The sequence below is a fragment of the Lactuca virosa genome, chromosome 2, assembly GCF_052849685.1.
Source record: "Lactuca virosa cultivar CGN04683 chromosome 2, Lactuca_virosa_CGN04683_v6, whole genome shotgun sequence".
NCBI lineage: Eukaryota > Viridiplantae > Streptophyta > Magnoliopsida > Asterales > Asteraceae > Lactuca > Lactuca virosa.
Genome location: NC_136427.1, coordinates 181,203,811 through 181,222,082, shown reverse-complemented (window position 1 = coordinate 181,222,082; position 18,272 = coordinate 181,203,811).

Below are 18,272 nucleotides of genomic sequence, written 5' to 3'. Positions count from 1 at the left end.
ACTGGTGAATAACTACCCTAGTATTAACCTGGTTAATTAGGGTTATAATGTGATAAAGTTGTAACCATGCTGGACTAGAATGAACACAACAACCTACTGGCGTCGAAATTGAATATGTGATATTTGTCACCCCATGGCTGGTCTACCGGACTGTAGCTAGTAGTCGGGATGTGGGATTGTCACTCCCGTATAGATCTATACACAGAATACCCGCTCTCCCTCCAGGAGACTCTGGTTACAAAGATGTAACATAGCAAATATTGCTATGTCCTGAAGATGTACCATCACATTTTAGTTTCAGTAAAGATTGAATTATACGCTTTTCTTGACAAATTAACTTAGACCTCGTATACTTATCTAGAAAATTGATTTCTTGTTGGTTTCATAAATTATACCTATTATAATTTATACGTTCTATCTGATTAGCATGATTTCTCATGAGTGTACCCCTTTCTTCAACGTGATATAAAGGTAATGATACCGATTGAAGTAACCTTTTGTATTCCCATATGTATAATATATATAATTTAAGAAAGAAACGACTTTCGGACAAAAAACCCCACCTTAAGCCCACATCCAAACAAGGAAAAGGAAATAAGGAAACTCATTAGTCCTAAGCCTTTTAAGTCTTATTTATATAGTTATAGATATATGAACATGCCTTTGACAATGATAAATTTAAAGAGTTATAAACACATTTAAAAGAGTTTATCGGTATTTTGAAAAGAGTCTATGTGATTTTGAAACGAGTATACATGACTTTACGTCATCATGGAAGCATTTAGTAATATTTTATTGTAAAAACAATAATTAAAAGCATAAGGAAATCATTTATGTGATTGATATCACATGCAATTATTAACACAATTAGTTTGTGTTCAACTTGTATCCCCCTCTAAAAAGCATTTATAACCATTTAAAAGGTAAATTATAGGGATATGAACTCACTTGATAAGTGGTGAGTTAGGCAGCGTTTCGTTTCTGGGAATGAGCTTTCTTGACGTAACCATGAGTTTCTGATGAGAAACCGGGCTTCACGTGGGCAGAGTTTTGTGACAACCGTCAATTTTTGGCCAAGTCAAAGTCAACCAAAGTCAGCAAGTCAAACCGGTCAACTCATCTAACCATTGTATATTAGGGTTTCCATCATGATCCTTATTGTACTACTCGCAATCTTAAAATAAAGTATCACTTAGAGTTTTCACGTGTTCGGAAATTCTAAACCCTAATTAGGGTAAGTGATGAATATACTTGATAAAACGTTATTCCATACCCCTCGAGAGCGTATAACATTCATAACAAGGCTTAACAGAGTGTAAGAACCTTGCGTTGCGAAGCCAAACACTCAAAAAGGTCACAAAAGAAGTCTCTCCCAATCTCTTTGACTCTAACTCTCCCAAAACTCTCTAAGTATGTGAAATCCCTCCAAGAATGTCAAATCTCTCCCAAATCTCTCTCTGTATGAGAAATCTCTCCAAGAATGTCAAATCTCTCCCAAATATCTCTCTGAATGAGAAATCTCTCCAGGTATGTGAAATCTCTCCCAAATATCTCTCTGAATGAGAAATCTCTCCAAGTATGTGAAATCACTCCCAAATATCTCTCCGAATGCCAAATCTCTCCAAGTATGTCAAATCTCTCCCAAATCTCTCTAAGTATGACAAATCTCTCCCAAATCTCTCTCAAAATCTCTCTCAACTTTTTATAATCACTGGGGGCATCCCGACCCTCGAATTTGGCGAAAACAGCCCAAAAACGGAAGTCTACGCGAAAAACGGACTTAAGGAGCCGAAACTCCTCTTAGGAACCGAAACCCCTCTCAAGGAACGGAAACCCTCTCAAGGAACCGAAACCCTCTCAGGAACCGAAACCCTCTCAGGAACCGAAACCCTCTTAGGAGCCGAGACCCTCTCTCAAAATCTCTCTCAACTTTTTATAATCACTCGGGGCATCCCGACCCTCGAATTTGGCGAAAACATCCCAAAAACGGAAGTCTACGCGAAAAACGGACTTAAGGAGCCGAAGCTCCTCTTAGGAACCGAAACCCCTCTCAAGGAACCGAAACCCTCTCAAGGAACCGAAACCCTCTCAGGAACCGAAACCCTCTTAGGAGCCGAGACCCTCTCAACCGAAATAGACCGAGTGCTCTGTCTATTTCGGTTCACTGATCATGCTGAACCGAGACCTGACCTTGCTGAACCGAAACTGACTTTCGGCTCTCCTTCTCACCTTCGGTCCGAGGAGACTCCATGTTCGGTCCGAGAGGACTACACTTCGGTCCGAGAGGCGACCCTGCACAGCCGAGACCGAGCCTCGCCTTCTGTCCCTTCTCCTCGCACTCTCGGTTCCTCTTCCCCCTTCTCTCGGATTCCTCTCCAGCAACCGAACCTCGGCCCAGAACCGAGAGGTCTCGCAGGTAGGCCATTTCTTCCTGGTTTTCGACTAGTTTTGCATTTTAGGCCCGTTTTTAATTATTTTAACGCGGGATTTTCACCCAAAACTTTATTTTAACATATAAGGCCCCATATTTATTAATTAATCACGTTTTTGGGGATAAATCTTATCCAAGAAGAGTGGGTGAAGTACAAGAGGTGGAGTGTTGACTTTTCTTAGGTTTATGACACACGCAACCACCCATACCCACTCCATGACCAGCCATACTCCTTCCACCATACCTAAGTCATGTCAATGTACTTTTCCATCATTTTCCAGCCATTTCCCACGTTCTTAGAGCTAGAACATCCACCCTCTCTCCTCACTTCACTCATTTTCTCTCAATTCCACCAAAAGATCAAACACTTTTCTCTCAACTCTTTTCTCTCAATTTCGAGATTTCCAAGGCATTTTCCAAGGCTTTCCTTGTACTTTTGATCTTCGAATATTCAAGCATCTTCCAAGTGTTCTTGAGTTGAACACTACCTTTCTCCATCATCCATCTACTGAAATCACTCAAGGTGAGTTTATACCCCTAGTTTTTCATGTTTTTCTTAAGTTTTAAGGGGGGGGGGGAATACAAGTTAAAACACCAAGAATACAACTAAACTCATTTAACAGCCTTCATCAGAAAAGTTCAACTCCATTCACGGACTGTTTTGGTAAACTTAAACATTTTAGTTTTCAAAACTGTATTAGGTGCAAATGATTTAGGTTCATACCTTTAAAATGACTACTTGCACATCACCATACGATTTTTCTACGATTTATGGTGATTTTTACAAAACTGTCTATCATTTCAGAAACAAATCCGGACCAGTCTGTGAATATGAACATTTTAACACAAGTTAAAGACTTCCAAAAATCATAACAAAAATTATGAATAAACTAGACACATTTTGTAAACTCTCAGAATTTACGGATTTAGTTTTCGATTTCGTATGATTTTTCTATGATTTTTCTAAACGGTATAGGAAGGTAAAAATCTAGATAATAGTTTATAACTTTCATCACACTTTGTAACTTGTTGAGCAAAGTGTAAATCTTTGAGGATTTCATATTTTACATGTGTTTCTTATTGTGGTATATTTATATAACAGCAAATACTCACTAAATTGTAAGAATCCTCCATTATTACCATTAGTACCAAAATAAGGCATGATAACACATAGTTATCTTTTGCTATACGTTCGACTTACATAGAAAAGGGTCCTTATACATCACAAACAAACACGCTAGAACTATAATAGGTATAGTTTAGGTTCACTACCACTACCACTAGTTGATAAACTATAATATGTATAATTCATGAGCACTATCACTACCACTATTTGGTGAATTATGATATGTATAGTTTATGTCCACTACCACTACACTCTATCTAGCATTGTTAGTTTTGAACCATAATTACTAAGGGTATATGCTAAAGTTGTATAGAATTTAGTCATGATCGACTTAGAATTGGTGGGCCCACCTCATCTCCTGTTCCTTGTTTGGTTGTGGACCTAAGGCAGACCCATTCTATTCAACGGTTTATTTAACTTAAATTGTATATAACTTATATACACTTAGAGATTATAGAAGGAAACAATAGGAAATTCTAGGATGCACTATTTATTAAATATAGAAACTTACGATTCACTCTTTAAGGAAAATATCGGATTTTCTTTGGAAATATATCTCTATTAAAACTACATTACGTCTAGAACTGTTAGGCTCCAGCTAAAATTGCTAAGTGTATATACTATAGTTATATAAGAATCTAGTCACAGTCGACTTAGAATTGGTGGGCCCGCCTCATCTCCTTTTCCTTGTTTGGTTGTAGACCTAGGGCAGACCCATTATATTTAACGGTTTATTTAACTTAAATCTTGTATAACTTATATACTCCGGACGATTATTGAAGGAATCTATGGGTCCCTCTAGGGTTCATTATCGCATAACTTAGAAGCATTCATTTCACTTAATAAAGAGAATATTGGGTTTTATGGAAACATACTTTGTCGTTTTTTCAAGGAAAACGATTTCTTTCTCCAACAAAACTCTTATGAACTCACCAACTTAATTGTTGACACTTTTCAAAACTACTTGTATTCTCAGGAAATCAGTGAAACCGGAAAACAGCAGCATTTTGAGGATGGGACGTTAAATCGTCAAACGTTTCATTTTGTCATCATAATGTAATTGATTTTGAAACATGTAAACTTATTCCATGGTGTAACCTTTTTAATTATATTTATGATGGCTGTATTAGTTTGAGCACTATTATATTCGTTGTTGTGATACTATACATGAAGTCCTCCACCCCCGGTCGTTTCCGCCATCCTTGGTTTGGGGGTGTGACAGATTGTTATCAGAGCATTGTTTATAGTGAACTAAGTATATCGAACCACATAAGATATACAAACTATAAATGCATTGGGACTAAGGTCTCTGATGTAACATTTTCAAATAACTATACTTTTAGAAATAAATAATTTCTTGTTAAAAGTACATACATGCATACCGATTTAGTGTCATGTCTATGGAAAACACAAAAGTTAAAAATAGAGAAGTTGTGCAATGTGAATATGCCCTGGGATATGCAATCAAGTCTGGGAGGGATATAGCCTGATCAATTATATTCGTCCCAGAAATGACTAACATGTGCCAGGGGATAGTCATGGTGGACAACAAGTCTATCAACTTACCAACGCCCATACAAGAAAATCGTTAAGAACCAAACATAATATTAAAATACTATAGGAGTATTTTGTGATATTATAACTAACTTATGTGCAAACTAAAGACCCCTATTAGTAGGTCTATAATGCCTGAGTGCATACGCTAAGGTTATACATAATTAAAGATATTATAGACTCAGAATCTATGACTATTGCTCTATTTTCTGTTCCTTGATTGGTTGTGGACTTAGAGTAGAGTCATTTATTCGAAGGTCTATTCTATCTCAGATTATGTATAACTGGTATGCACTATGTGATTATAGATGTGACTGATAAGGATCACCCCCTATAAGTAATTAATTATAGGGTTAGACGCCTATTAATTATCTCTTCCACTCCTATTCTCGCGACGTATAGCCCTTCTAAAGACTCATTTTCGTCTCACCTTTAAACATTTTGGTTGAAAGGTGCCTTCTTTGTAGACCTATAGGGTGCGATCATACCAGCACTAATACACCGGATCCCATCAAAGCTCCCCAGCTAAGTGTGTTTGGACAAACATGATCCTAAGTTGAGTAAAGCTTAACGCCTGTACGAAACCTACTTCTACCCACTATCATAACTCCGTCTCAGGAACTTAGTAGAAACACTAAGAATAGTACAGCAATGTGCAAAAATTTATATATGTGAATATAAATTGTAAGAATGCACTTGAGATAATTACCCCCACTCACGAAGTCGTTTTTTCATCGTGAAACAGGATTATGTCTTCACAAGAAGGTAACCAGCCGACAAGCAAGGCAGCAACCCTGCAGATAGATCCTGCTACCTTTCAAGCTGCAGTCACGGCAGCCGTGACAGCCGTCATGGCGCAACTCAATGCTAACAACGCCGGCAGAGATGGAAGCGGTACCGACAATACAAATTGTTGTAACAATCAGGAACACCGGCAGGTGTATGCTAATGAAGGCGCCTCAGGCCACAAACCTACGAACAAGAAACGAGAGTTTTGGAACGAAAAGGAGTGTAACCTACCTCAAAAATTTGCTAGAAGACAGCAGCCCATGGCCACCCCTGCCATTACAACACCAGTCACGACACATGCCTCGACACTAGCCACAGGGCCTGTCACCCCAGCACCGGTCAGACCATATATGGGAACACTCCCAAAGTGTAAAAAGTGTAACTTCCATCACAATGGGGTTTGCCGGGTGATGCACTATAAAAACTGCAACAAGAACGGACATACTGTCCATTTCTGCAGGAACCCAACCCAACACCTCCCTTCAATCACCAACACCAAGGTGGGCCGAATGTGCTACCGATGCTGTAAAACGGGACACACTAAAAAGATATTGTTGTCGTCATTCGATTTCAATTGATATAGTCCTCACCTTCCTGACTAAACGGCTGCGAAAAGACCTTTCACCTAATCTCGAAAAACCTTCGTCTTTCATAAACACAAATCCAACACGGACCTCCGGGCCATCTCTCGCTGCGAAACCCCAAAAACACTCACCAGAGGAGTATTATACCTTCTGAAACCTTACCACCGGTATTTACAAGAAGACCCTTAGGGAATGTCACGCATGCAGCAGATAAGGTTCAAGCACAGAAGCTTGGGACGAGTACGGTTAGTCTACCACTACTACGTGTATACGCGAGGATAATGTATAATTAAGATTCTACGGACATTGGATGTGTGCTTCCGCCCTATTTCCTGTTCCTTGTCTGGTTGTGGACTTGGGGCAGAGTCACCCATCCAACTGTCTCACCAACCTTAATTACATACGACCTATATGCGCAAGTTGATGATAGATGGACCAGGTACGAGTCCTACCATTAACTTCGGGACCAGGTACCCAGGAGTGCAAGTGAACGCCCTATCATCCGAATAATCCTAGTCGTGTAAACCGAACCCATATGTTCCCTACCGATCTAATCAAATGAGAAACACTAAAGCATACCCTATGCAGCGCTCCGAGGAGAAATTATCATTTATGGCTTAGTGCAAGTTCGAGAAAGGCTGAAAACACCTCGAGAACACGACAAAACCCGAATAAGCCTTATCTTATATTTAAAAACACAGGGTTTTTACTAGTGAATCTATGATGGCTAGTGTAAACATTATGGTCATGTCTCATTAAGATACTATGGACTTAGGATGTGTGATTCCGCCTCATTCCCTGTTCCTTGTTTGGTTGTGGGCTTAAGGCGGGGTCACCCATCCGAATGCCCTTGTAATCTTAATGATATACGACTAGTTTACATCAAGCGATTATAAAAGAACTGGTAAGACTTATAATGCAAGTTTCATCACAATTTGTTGAAACATTCGTAATGCTAGAACTCACTAACTTCATTATAAAATATTCGAAGTAGTAATACCAAGGATAGAGCGGAGAGCATAAAGGCACACATTGAATACACTATCATTCCAAAACAATAACTCCTTTTAAATCGACTCAACTCAAGTTACAATATAAATTCAAAGGTCGTCATTTAACATCAAGCGGGTTGTTCCTCACCATAATCAATGTCTTATACTACGAAAAGTTCCCCCATCTTTTCCTCCAAATTCTTGAAGTCCCAGTCGAAACACTAATTTCGGGACGAAATTCTTTCTAACGGGGGGATGATGTGACAACCGTCAATTTTTGGCCAAGTCATATTTATTAATTAATCACGTTTTTGGGGATAAATCTTATCCAAGAAGAGTGGGTGAAGTACAAGAGGTGGAGTGTTGACTTTTCTTAGGTTTATGACACAAGCAACCACCCATACCCACTCCATGACCAACCACACTCCTTCCACCATACCTAAGTCATGTCAATGTACTTTTCCATCATTTTCCAGCCATTTCCCACGTTCTTAGAGCTGGAACATCCACCCTCTCTCCTCACTTCACTCATTTTCTCTCATTTCCACCAAAAGATCAAACACTTTTATCTCAACTCTTCTCTCTCAATTTCGAGATTTCCAAGGCATTTTCCAAGACTTTCCTTCTACTTTTGATCTTCGAATCTTCAAGCATCTTCCAAGTGTTCTTGAGTTGAACACTACCTTTCTCCATCATCCATCTACTGAAATCACTCAAGGTGAGTTTATACCCCTATTTTTTCATGTTTTTCTTAAGTTTTAAGGGGGGGGGGGGGAATACAAGTTAAAACACCAAGAACAAAACTAAACTCATTTAACAGCCTTCATCAGAAAAGTTCAACTCCATTCACGGACTGTTTTGGTAAACTTAAACATTTTAGTTTTCAAAACTGTATTAGGTGCAAATGGTTTAGGTTCATACCTTTAAAATGACTACTTGCACATCACCATACGATATTTCTACGATTTATGGTGATTTTTACAAAACTGTCTATCATTTCAGAAACAAATCCGGACCAGTCTGTGAATATGAACATTTTAACACAAGTTAAAGACTTCCAAAAATCATAACAAAAATTATGAATAAACCAGACACATTTTGTAAACTCTCAGAATTTACAGATTTAGTTTTCGATTTCGTATGATTTTTCTATGATTTTGTAAACGGTATAGGAAGGTAAAAATCTAGATAACAGTTTATAACTTTCATCACACTTTGTAACTTGTTGAGCAAAGTGTTAATCTTTGAGGATTTCATATTTTACATGTGTTTCTTGTTGTGGTATATTTATATAACAGCAAATACTCACTAAATTGTAAGAATCCTCCGTTATTACCATTAGTACCAAAATAAGGCATGATAACACATAGTTATCTTTTGCTATACGTTCGACTTACATATAAAAGGGTCCTTATACATCACAAACAAACACGCTAGAACTATAATAGGTATAGTTTAGGTTCACTACCACTACCACTAGATGATAAACTATAATATGTATAATTCATGAGCACTATCACTACCACTATTTGGTGAATTATGATATGTATAGTTTATGTCCACTACCACTACACTCTATCTAGCATTGTTAGTTTTCAACCATAATTACTAAGGGTATATGCTAAAGTTGTATAGAATTTAGTCATGATCGACTTAGAATTGGTGGGCCCGCCTCATCTCTTGTTCCTTGTTTGGTTGTGGACCTAGGGCAGACCCATTATATTCAACGGTTTATTTAACTTAAATTGTATATAACTTATATACACTTAGAGATTATAGAAGGAAGCAATAGGAAATTCTAGGATGCACTATTTATTAAATATAGAAACTTACGATTCACTCTTTAAGGAAAATATCGGATTTTCTTTGGAAATATATCTCTATTAAAACTACATTACGTTTAGAATTGTTAGGCTCCAGCTAAAATTGCTAAGTGTATATACTAGAGTTATATAAGAATCTAGTCACAGTCGACTTAGAATTGGTGGGCCCGCCTCATCTCATGTTCCTTGTTTGGTTGTGGACCTAGGGCAGACCCATTATATTCAACGGTTTATTTAACTTAAATCTTATATAACTTATATACTCTGGGCGATTATAGAAGGAATCTATGGGTCCCTCTAGGGTTCATTATCGCATAACTTAGAAGCATTCATTTCACTTAATAAAGAAAATATTGGATTTTCTGGAAACATACTTTGTCGCTTTTTCAAGGAAAACGGTTTCTTTCTCCAACAAAACTCTTATGAACTCACCAACTTAATTGTTGACACTTTTCAAAACTACTTGTATTCTCAGGAAATCGGTGAAACAGGAAAACAACAACATTTTGAGGATGGGACGTTAAATCGTCAAACGTTTCATTTTGTCATCATAATGTAATTGATTTTGAACATTTAAACTTATTCCATGGTGTAACCTTTTCAATTATATTTATGATGGTTGTATTTACTTTGAGCACTATTATATTCGTTGTTGTAATACTATACATGAAGTCCTCCACCCCCGGACGTTTCCGCCATCCTTGGTTTGGGGGTGTGACAAGTTTCGACTGGAAAAGATTATTTTCTCGATGACTTCGGGGCGTCGGGACTTGCTTCAGGTGATAGGGGTGTTATCGGGGCTTCGAGGTGGTTTAGAGTGGCTAGAAAGGTGTTTAGAATGAAAGGAGAATCCAAGAATGTAAACCAAACCCGGAGACCTCGAACTCCTTTTATACTTGGCTGAACCCTCGGTACACTGGGCGTACCTCGGTACGCTGGGCGTACCTTCGTACGTTGTGCGTAGTAAGAGACGTGGCATGTGTTTGTAATTTGAGCTTCGTACGTGTCCGATACGTGTATTGATGCGATGAAGGGGCGACGTGGACCATGCAAGGCCTAACTTCCGAGTATGCTGGGCGTAACCGAGTACGCGAGGCGTACTCCTTCGAGAATGATTTTTCAAACTTCAGAAATTCATAACTTTCGCGCACGACCTCCGTTTTTGACGTTCTTTATATCCACGCGTATTTGAGATTATGCTCTACAACTTTCGTTTAGAATCTGTTGGAAAATTTTGACTTTATTTTTATTGTTATATTTTTAACAGGCCGGGACAGGAAAAGTCCGTTAAAAATTCATAGCTTCTTCATCTAAAATCTGTTTTCGGCTGTCTTTTTACGGTTGAACTACAAATTACAAGATCTTCTATTCTCGTTTAGGTTGTTTCGGCTAAAAATCATTCGATCTTTATTTCGAGTTTCGGGTTGTGTACTGCTATGCCGATTCTTAGAAAAATCATAACTTCTTCATACGAAGTCAGATTTAGAAGTTCTTTTTATGTAAACTCTCGGTTTAACGTATTCTACGACTTTCAATTTGATTGTTAAGGCTAAAAAGCATTCGATTGTAAACTCACTTTTTACGTCACACAGCGTTGTGCCGGGTCTGTCGCAAATCTTCAACTAGTCATAACTTCTTCGTTATAACTCAGATTTCGGCGTTCTTTATATGTACGAAAACCTAGTTCCGATCTCTATCACTTTATTTATCCGAATTAAGATTTTTGAACAATTTATTTTTGACCTAAATTTGACTGGTGTTACATTATCCCCCCGTTAGAGGGAATTTCGTTCTGAAATTAAGTCTAAGGCATACTCACGGACGAAGGGAAAAGAGGTAGATACTTATGTTTCTGATGATCCTCACGCTCCCAAGTGAATTCAGGACCTCGCTATGCATCTTAGTGGACCTTCACCAATGGGGGTAAGGATCTAATTTGTCCTAATGACATTGCTGTCTAGGATTTCCACAGATTCTTCTAGAAAGTTGACGTTCTCGTTTACCTCGATCTAATCGAGTGGGATAACAAGAGTCTCGTCGGGAAAACAGGTTGAAAGATAACGACGTGGAAGGTAGGGTGTATGTTATTGAATTCTCGAGGTAGTCGGGGTCTATACGTTACTGAATCAAATCTAGTAAGAATCTCGAATGGTGTTATTTACTTTGGATTTAGTATTCCACGCTTTCAGAAGCGTATCTTGCCCTTCCGGGTGAGACCTTCACATGGCGTGATCAACAACCTAGAATTCCAAGGGTTTTCTCTTATTAAAGGCGTAGCTTTTTTTTCTGACTCTGGGAGCTTCACGTCACTCCTGGATTTGTACTCTCTTCTTAGTAGTCTCTCAGACGATTTCCGGTCCAGCGAAGGTGCTGTCTGGAAATTGGACCTTTAGCTAGTTGCGTGGCACCTACTTTAGTCCAATGCAAAAAGGGTCTGCACTTGCGACCATAAGAGGTTTCGAATGGAGCAACATATAATGCTAGTATGGTAAAGGACTCAACTAGTTGGTAAATGGGTATCCAATGGTATCCAATGCTTTACCAAAGTCGATCACATTTGCTTTCAGTACGACTTCTAATGATTGAATTGTTCTCTCATTTTGTCTGATGGATTAAGGATGGTAGGCTATGCCCATGACTAGCCTAGTTCCCAGAGATTTCTAAAGTGATTTCCTGAACAGGAAGATGATTCTATTATCTCAAACAGAGATAACAGATATTGGAACACCATGCAGTCTAACTATCTCTAACACACGTTCTAGTTATCTTCTCTATTTGTCTGTTTCTTTTAAATTGTAGGAAGTGCGAGGACTTGGCTAATCTGTCGACGATCACCCAAAATGGTATCAAGTCTACATGTTGCCTTGTGTAACTTGATTATGAAGCCCATTGTAATCCGCTACTATTTCCACTAAGGTATCTCCGATTATTGTAGTAAGCCTGCAGGATTTTGCTCTGAAGTTCATGATAAGACTCATACTTGTCTCATCTAGCATAACCTCGTGTATACGAGTCGTATATATTTCAGATTGACAAAACGTTCGATTAGGTGGCTCTGCCCCAAGTCCACAACCAGACAAGGAACGGGAAATAGGGCCGAATCACACATCCTAAATCTTATTGAGTCTAAATTATATGTCACTCTCGCGGAAACAGTTAGCAGCGATAGATTAACCTAATGAGTTCTTATACTCTAATTTTGAACTTGTCTTGCGGTACAAGTGGTCTTTCTCTGAGATCTATTGTGTATACTACGGGTGGTTACTGACTTCTGAGACTTCTTTGGTGCTTTTCGTTTCAAGTTTTCTATCTACTGAGCAGGCTAGAAGGTGTGGTACCCCTCGTATGGGTACTTCTGAGGTCTTGAAGTGAGAGATGATATAAAGGTTTGCGTTATGGATTAGAAGAATTTCATCTTACCGCTGATTAAGGAAAAAGTTCTTTTTATACAGCATAAGAATTTTGCATGGTAAGGACCAGGCCAAACCATGTCGGATGAGGATTTCAGAAATCCTCGACGAAATGGATATTAAGTCGATCTTGAATAAATGATTACTAGGATGATGAACAATCCTACGTACATAAGTTTTCAGTGCTTTCGGTTCTATGCTGTTATTATCATTATGAACCCCTTTTTGATTCGAAATTGGAGGGTACTAACAATGCAAGGGTTCTAATAATTTGAAATTATGAATTTTTATGGAAGGATACCTACTAGGTCTCTCTATCATTGTTTGGTGTACACAAGTCATGTATAATTAAGATTGGTAAGACCGTTGACTGAGCAACCGTCGCACCCCAAAACCGGAACGGCGGAAACGTTCTGGGGCGGAGGACTTCATGTATAGTATCATAACAATGCATAATAGTAGAAACAAGCAACAACATCCATTGCATTAATAGAATAGTTAAATAGATGTGTGTTCTTTTGTAGGGTTCAAATGACAACAAAAATGTACAATCAAAATAAAAGATGAGTCTTGAATGTGCTCCATCTTCACAAAAGTTGGCCTCGGTACCTGTCTATTGATGACCTGAGAATACAAGTTATTTTGAAAGAGTTTATCAGCATTAAAGCTGGTGAGTTCATAAGTATTTAGTGTCATTGTTTGTATGAAAATGTTTGTAATAGTATAGAGTGAGTGTTCGTAATTGTTTGCAAATGTTTGTAAATGTTTGTAAATGTTTGTAAATGTTTGTACTTCCTAGAAAATCCTGTATTTTCTACTGAAATGTAGTCTTCAACCAAGACCTGACTATTTGTATGTTTGTTCTTTTGTAAATGTAAGAGTTTTACCAAGTGAAACCATCATTATAAAAATATAGTGAGATGATCACCAAGTAAATGTAATAGGGTAAATAATGTTTTATCTCAGCAGTGACACTGTTGGCTATAAAGTGATAAAATACAGACTCCAGGTAGTATTAAATGTACAATCCCTTGGGGAGTCTTTTTGCCTTTAATCCTTAGTCGGTTAATTAAAGGTTTAAATCTGAACTTGTTTGTAACTATGCTGATCGACGAATGAATAACTGATGACCCTACGGTGTCATATGTAGTGAGGTGACATTTTGTCACCCCTTGGCCTTATCGGCTGGGACTGTAGCTAGCAGTCATGGTGTGGGAGTGTCTGTCCCGTATAGATCTATACACACGATGTCCGCTCTCCCTCCAGCATACTCTGGTTACAATATGTTACAACAATGTCTTGCTGTATCCGAAAATAGTATGTCACATTTTAGTTATCATATTCTAATGTTTGTATAGTAAGTCATAGCATAGTGATGTTCTCTCTGTACTAGTGTATAGTATATTCTCTTGTATGGTGTATAGCCCGTTCTCATGTATAGTGTGTATTGTTTCTCATAATAGTAGGTTAGTATCGACTCATCAATGGACTGACTCTTGTATGTTTCATTGTACTAATCATAGAGAGTAGTAATCTCTTAAACTATACCTATTATAGTTTACTAGTAATGTTGTTTGTATGCCTTTGCTACCCAAAGGTATTGAACTGCAGTAAAAGCTTTTTATATCTAAACACATATATATGATATATAACTAAGATTTCAACGACATTCGGACAAATAACAGGGTACTCTAGGTCCACAACCAAACAAGGAACAGGAAATAAAGTGAGCTATCAGTCCTAAGTCCTTCAAATCTTACTTATATAAATATATCTGTATAGACATGAGTTTGACAATAATATTAGTTTAAAAAGAGTTTGATAAAGGATTTAGCATTTAAAAACAGTTTAATAAAATGTTTTGAAGTATTTGAAATCCATAAGTTTGATAACAATTTGAAAGTAATAGAAAGTCTTTATGTTTGTTCTAGTTAAAAATCACGTGCGATTAACATAATAACTAGAATGTTTCAACTTGTATTCGCCCCCATAAAAGCATTTAAAATCATTTCAAAGGTTGATTAAGGGGTATGAACTCACCTATAGTGAGTGGTTTGGATGAACGAGTGGTATAGGATGCTAAGTGCCAAGTGAAGACTTGAGCACACACACGAATCCTATTTATCATATAATGATACATATAAGTGTATAATTAGCGTTTATACAACTAATCATGAAAGGAAACACCCTAGGACATGCGATACACTCAGATTTAAGTGCTACAATCACATGTGATTGCATACCAAGGGTGTATGTCCACCCTATAGAGTTCACAGTCCAAGTGTTCACGGTTCAAATGGGTTTACGGTCCCATGTGTTTACGGTCTTATGACCTTACGGTCATAAGGTTTACGGTCTAATGACCTTACGGTCATGGGGTTCACGGTCTAAGGAGATTCAACCGCAAATTAACCAATCTTTCACAAATGATGGTTTTCAAGGGCTTCAATCAAAGGCGTAGGGTTCTAGGGACCATACATAGCCTTAGAAAGGGTAAAGGCTATAAGAACACAATTTATAGGGGTTTATGTTGGGTTTTGAGCATTCTAACACTCCTAAGTGTACATGCAACCCTAAATACCTTGGATCTATGTTTTCTCTATTATACATGCAAATGTGAACTTTCCAAGGTATTCATCCTAACTAGCATAATAACATTGATTCATATGAATATATCAAGTTAGAATTACATACCTCTTTGATGTAGAATGACTTCATGAAGCTTGAGTGCCTAGTGCCCCAAGTGTGACACCTCAAATGGTTCACACAACACCAAATACACTTGGAATAACTTGAGAGAACATACACACTTCATGAAAAATCGGCTAGCCCTTTCTATCACACATAATGGCCGATTTTCTCCAAGAATAAGATCATTATATAGTTAGTGACAATTAGGGTAAACCCTAATTGTCATGGCTTTTCATTTCCATGATCCATGGGTACAAATACACCATGGAGCATCCATGGAGTATCTTAGGGTTTTAGCCCAACTTGACAATCCATGGAGCATTAGCCCACTATACAAGTATGGGTGATTTACACAATCAACCCATATATTTAATTAGTCTTCTATTGATCACTTAATTAATTCTAGATTAATTCTTGATCAATACTAATTAAATAATCTTATTAATATATTATAACTTATAATATATTAACAAACCTTAAGTGTTATTTCTCTCATTATAGTCTATCCAAATGCATGATGCCATGCAACCCAAATGGACCATGCCGGGTCGGGTCAAGTCTTACCAATTATAGTTATGGACTTAGACATTAATCCAATAGTCTCCCACTTGGGTAAGTCTAAAACTATTATTGCGTATGACTTCAAGAACCGACTGGCAATCGTAGCTCTCAAAAGCTTCCGTCGAACTCTGAACTTGGCGATGATCTCTGACCTTTGTCAATGACTTGTCCATTAGATAAGTGATCATATATTCCTCCATTCTAGATATCATATGGACCGAGACATGGATTATAAATCATTCTCTCTGTCTATATGTTGTTTCCCGATTTCCGATTTATGATGACTGGCTGATTGAACAGATCAAATCAGTCCTGGCTTGGCCAAGCACTCACATGTGTCATCGCTAAATCATCGAGGGGCCCACAGATATCGCTTTTATCCCGAATGTAAAAGGAATGGATAAACTTCGACTCATATGGCTTGTTCTACTACTTGTTGAATCATACACAAAGGCACGTTTTATAACATCGAGTTACCAATGTGTTTTCGTGCAATCAATGTATAACCAACTTATAGTAACAACTCATATCTCTAGGTTTTAAGAATATAAGATATTATTGTCTCATGATCACTCGTGATAAAATCCATGAAGTGATTCAAATGAGCGTGGGTTGAATCCAATACTCAGAACTTACGAGCACTCATGAGTGTTGTAGCACCACTTTGTAAAATATCTTAGACCTCTACAATCCAACGCATGACAGTCTTGATTTATATCTACTTCCAACATATGACCGACTGTGGATAGTTTGAATAACTTAGTCATTCAGGAAGAATGACGTAGTTTATTCTGGAAGTCAAAACATGCAAAATGAAACACAAGAATAAATGAATCAAATATGGTATCAAACCCTATGAATATAAATAGACCACTTTTATTTATCACCATACCGATTACTCATTATTTCATTGTTTCGATTTTATCAACTTTATACCTGAATTAAAAACACTAGTTGTCCCATGCTCCAAGCATGTACACTATGTTTTTCTAAACAATAGCTTTGCCATACACCAAGTATGCACTCTATGTTTGTCTATGATCCTTTTCTTTGTGAAATAGATCAATTGACGATAATTTCAATGATTCTCTTTTCACACTCCCAAATCCTTGTCTTAAATGTAAGCATTCCAAATTCCTATCATTTATTGAAATCTATTTAGATTTTAAACTTATATGCACTGTTCCTCTTGTAATGATTATGCACAAAGCCACAAAGACTTGGCAACAGTCATTACAGAGTATTCCAATAGAGAGCAATTCCATGGAAACGATGTCTCAAATTCAAAGCACATTGCTTTGAACGTGCTTCTTGCGTTAAGTTTCTTTAACCTTACACAGATTGCTTCCACCTATGAAGACAACTCTATATTCCCATTTTGACTACCACTTCTGAACAAGAGTTGCCTCTATTCAGACTATGTCAATATGGTCCTTCCAATATTAACAGTATACTTCCAACTGTCCTTGAGCAACCAATCTTTGGTAAACCTTAGACTGTCCTCGACAATTGCTTAATCACTTTAGTCATATCCAATTCTATACATTTTCCACCTTAATGCCCCAAGGCATTTGGAAAATTCAGAAAGAATAAATATTATAGCACATGTAATCGATCTTGTACCCAAAGTAAATGTGACATGATTCATGATGTTTCACATAAAGACATGGTTCTAGACGAGTCTTTTGCCATAATAATTTTTTGTTTGCTATATTCTCAAAATTTGACTATGAAAAGGGATGCCGTAATCATAATCGAATTTTGAGAACGCAATATATAGAATTTTCTTAAGTTGAACCAATCCAACATGAAATTCATATATAAATTCTTGACTAAAGGTGATTAAAATCTCAATATAAGCTCTTTAGAATGAAATGAAGTATATCCTCTCCTTAATTATAGCAAAACAACTTTTTCAATCCCTGCAGCCTCACGAATTGAAACTTTTGTTTTCTAGAATTAACATTGCTAACTTGCAACACTAAAAATAATTATCATGCTCCCACTAACATGATGATTATTAGCATAACACTTATGCTCCCACTAGCTTTGACATGTACTCAGAAATCAGCTGGACTTCTAGAAATCAATACTTTATTGACTTTCTTACCAAAGTTCAGATTTCTGATACGAGATGCTTTGATAAAACTTTATCAAAATCATACACCTTTCCTTAGATAGCATGCATGTGTGTCTAAACAATTTCAGAACTATGAAAAGGGATGTCGTAATCATAGTCTCAATTGTTTAGACCTTTTGCCATCTGCTTCAAATCTACTTGGTGGAAGTTTTTCATCACCATCATTTTCAT